The 4,219-nt window shown below is 41.9% G+C and overlaps 1 pseudogene; it reads right to left on the bottom strand.

The window, feature by feature from the left end:
- Positions 1–283: 283 nt before the first annotated feature.
- LOC113605593 (60S acidic ribosomal protein P1 pseudogene) lies at positions 284–3,392 on the bottom strand (annotated as a pseudogene).
- Positions 3,393–4,219: the final 827 nt, after the last annotated feature.

Raw genomic sequence — 4,219 nt, forward strand, 5'->3', positions numbered from 1 at the left:
ACATATTTTTCATTTTAACATCTATGAAACTGAAATGCATCTTTATATCAGAGACATGTCATAGTTTAATTCAATGTTTTCTTTCCTTTTCAATGGTACATAAAATAACTGTGGTCCTAAACGTGACATCTATGAAAAAATTAAGTAAAAAATAAGTACCAGGCTTCCCTTGTGGCGCAGTGGTTGAGAATCCGCCTGCCGATGCAAGGGACACAGGTTCGTGTCCCGGTCCGGGAGGATTCCACATGCCGCGGAGCGGCTGGGCCCGTGAGCCATGGCCGCTGAGCCTGCCCGTCCGGAGCCTGTGATCCGCAATGGGAGAGGCCACAACAGTGAGAGGCCCGCGTACCGAGAAAAAAAAAAAAAAAGTACCTACATCTAGGCACATTTTAGCAAAATTTCCAAAGAGAAATAAAAAGATAAAATACTGAAAGCTTCAAGAAAGATTTTTAAAGTTTACTTTCATGGGAATAAGAAATCAGTTTGGGACAGAAATCTGTTTGCCGCTGAACTTGGTCCTCTCCCTCTCAGACTGCAGTCAAGGTGTCAGCTGGGGCAGCAGTCATCTCAAGGCTCAAATGGGGAAGGATCTGCTTCAAAACTCACTCATATAGTTGCTGATAGAATTCGGAGTGTAAGCCTTGGTTCCTCACTGGCTGTTGGCCAGAGATCATCCTTAGATCACAGCGTGGAAACTTGCTTCATCAGAGAAAGCAAGAAGAACCAGAGTGTTGTGAGCAAGACAAAGTTACAGACCCTAATCTCAACAGTGAGCTCCCATCACTTTTGCCATATTTTATTCATTAGAAGCAAGTCACTAAATCTAACCCACACTAAAGCAAAGGAATTACAGAAGGATATGAATACCTGGAAGCAGGGATCAGCGGGAGCCATTTTAGAAGCATCCTATCTACCGTATCTTATTACTTGCTACTCCATCTCCCATCCCCCCCCAGACAATTTTCTCATTTCTGAGCCAGAGAATACTGTTACAGGTTAATCCAGAGTCACACATATATCACCTGAAATCAGTACATGCTCTTCAGATAAAAAATGGACCCTACTATAGGTTTTCACCTCTCAGGAATTCCCAGCATGGATCTGTAAGCAGGCTCTAAATCATTTCCTTGCCCACCCCTAAAGGCCTCACAAAGCCTGGGATTTCACCACATTCTTTTTTTGTTTTGTTTTGTTTTAGAGAGTTCAGCTTTTTATTGAACATGTAACAAAAGAGGTTTAGTCAAAGAGATCAAAGCCCATGTCAACATCAGACTCCTCAAATTCTTCTTTCTTTGCTTCCACTTTCCCCTCCTCAGCTGGGGCAGAAGTGGTGGAGGGGGGAGGACCTCCTGCTCGTGCAGGATCAGCTGCTGGGGCAGGTCCCTGAGCCCTTATATTGCAGATGAGGCTCCCAATGCCAGAGCCTTTGCAAACAAACCTGGCCAGAAAGGTTCAACATTTACACTGGCTGCTATAATTAGGGCATTGATCTTATCCTCCATGACCGTAACCTCATCGTTGTTGAGGATGAAGGCCCAGTAGATGCAGGTGAGCTCTGAGATGGAGGCCATGGTGTGGGTGAATGCTAAGCGGGGAATGCTGGGCGCAGTGCTAGCCTCAGGATGAAGTGAGGGCCTAAGCCTAAAGCGGCCTGCAGCTTCCTCAGAAGGACTGAGCACCTTAGCAGCAGCTGAGGCCAATCAACACTAAATCCTATTTTATCTACAGACATGGGTCTATGGAAAAGTTCAGAACTTTCCCATGTGCAAACGAAATCATCCTTTATCATCAAATTGCAGAACTGACAAGAGATGGTCAAGTATCTCTCTGAAGGGACTTTGTTTTTGCTTCACCTCTGGTCTAGACAGAAGACTGAGTACTTAGGAGATGCTGATTTCTCCAGTACACATTTGAACAGTGGTTTGAGAAGATGGGGGCACAGAGGAGGGACCTGGAGTGCATTCCTCCAAAAATAGGAGGAACTGGGGAAGTTTCAGAATAAAAATTTAAAGTCTTCACATAACCTAAAAAATGACAGAATTTAACACCGAAAACCAACTTACATGACCCATGAGTTTAGAATTGCAAGAATTAGACAGTCTTCCTTGGAATTCATCTACTCAAGAATCCTAGAATCCAGGGAATTCTTATCTGGGAGGAGGAAAAAAAATAAGGCAATGAGACCAGATTTGCCATGGAGTTCACAAAATGTCAAGGTTTTTCTCCTCCATTTTTTTCTTCCAAACCACCCTCCCCCCATATATACATTGGGAAGATAAGGTGGAGTCTAGGGACCTCTATGCTTTCTGCAAACCCCAGGGAACACTGATGTAAACAGATGGATTCCTAGCAGATGTTCTCCTGCATTGAAACAGAAGTGTGGGCACTTTAACAGGATTTCCACCAGTACTGCGTTCTGGGATTCTGAGCTACACTTGGGACTAGACTGTTCAAACTTGCTCTTCCAGGCCAGAGGAGGGGCCATATCAGCCATATAGAACCTCCTTTAAGGTTTCTGGAGCCTGGTTGATCTTCCACATCTGAAGTGAGAAAACTGCACAGACCATGCGTTCTTCTAAGCCTACATTACAACTCTCAGATTCTCATGGCTCATCACCCTCATTTAGTATCCAGACTGGGAAGGATGAAATCATGCCCACTGTAGCCAGCCAAAAATGAATACATTTTTGTCTTTTTTTCTCTTTTAGTCCTAATCATCAGACCCTGCTATGAGATTAAGAATCATCAATTAGCAGGCTTTGTTGAAGGGCCAGGTGTCCATGAGCCACACACATTAATCTACACTAGGGAGACATCAAGAGTCTATTATTAAATGGCCCCATCCTTCTTCCCCTTGATTATTTAAATTGAAGTATAATACACATAAAGTATGTAAAAGACACTGATCTTAAGTATACAGCTTGATTATTTTACGTGTATAGGAGGGTGACTACCACCCAGATTGAGATACAGGGTTTTTCTAACATACAAGTTCCAGTCATGCCCCTTCCCGGTCTGTACCACCTGGGTGACCAATATTCTGACTTCTATCATAATTGGTTAGTTTTACCTACTTTTGAACTTCACATAAATGAAATCACACAGTACATACTCTTTTGTGACTGACTTCTTTCACTCAGCATAATACCTTTAAGACTCATCTATGTAAATGTACCAGTACTTTCTTTTTTCATATTGTTATGTAGTACAATTTTCTTATGCATCCTGCTAGGGCATTTTGGTTGGTAACATTTTTGGGTTAAAATAAACAAAGCTGCTATTAACATCCTTACCCATGTAACTTTGTGGATAAATGTAATCATTTCTCTTGAATATATACTTAGAAGTGGCATTGGGACTTCCCTCGTGGTGCAGTGGTTGAGAATCCGCCTGCCAATGCAGGGGACACGGGTTCGATCCCTGGCCTGGGAAGATCCCACATGCTGCGGAGCAACTAAGCCCATGTGCCACAACTACTGAGCCTGCGTGCCACAACTACTGAAGCCCACGTGTCTAGAGCCTATGCTCTGCAACAAGAGAAGTCACCACAATGAGAAGCCCACGCACCACAAAGAAGAATAGCCTCTGCTCGCCACAACTAGAGGAAGCCAGCGCACAGCAATGAAGACCCAATGCAGCCAAAAATAAATAAATATATAAATTATATTAAAAAAGAAGTGGCATTAAGGATCATAGGATAGTATATCTTTCTCTTGATTTCGTAGAAAAGTTAAAGATACTCTTATAAGAGCTAGTGTATTTATGCTGAATGACTTTTCTTTACCCCTTCGTGTTCCAAATACATATCTGAACAAATCTATGTTTCCTAAGTATAACTATGTTGGATTACTGGGTAGAAAAGTATGGCTAGAAGTTCCTGAGTAATGAATGTATTGATTAAGTCTCATTGCTGTTTTTCTTCATATCTTCCTGATCTTCTAGCCATAATGTTCTTCAAAAGCTGCTGAAACATCTTATACTAATAATCTCACTTTGCATCTAACATCAGTGTAATACAAAATGTAAAAGACGTGTAGCTTGCTGCATGAATCCATTCATTTCCAGAGAGTCCATGAATTCAAAATAATTTTCAGCTTGCTAGAATGTCTTCCATCTATATCTTCAGAGGTATATCATCTTAATTTAGTCTAGAGGCCTTTATCACCCCCTACTTTAGATTTATTCCTGTAAGGATTACATTTTTCTTACTCAATTATAA

Source organism: Aethalodelphis obliquidens, unplaced genomic scaffold (genome assembly GCF_003676395.1).
Source record: "Aethalodelphis obliquidens isolate GAN/ISIS:26980383/991018 unplaced genomic scaffold, ASM367639v1 scaffold43, whole genome shotgun sequence".
NCBI classification, from domain to species: domain Eukaryota; kingdom Metazoa; phylum Chordata; class Mammalia; order Artiodactyla; family Delphinidae; genus Aethalodelphis; species Aethalodelphis obliquidens.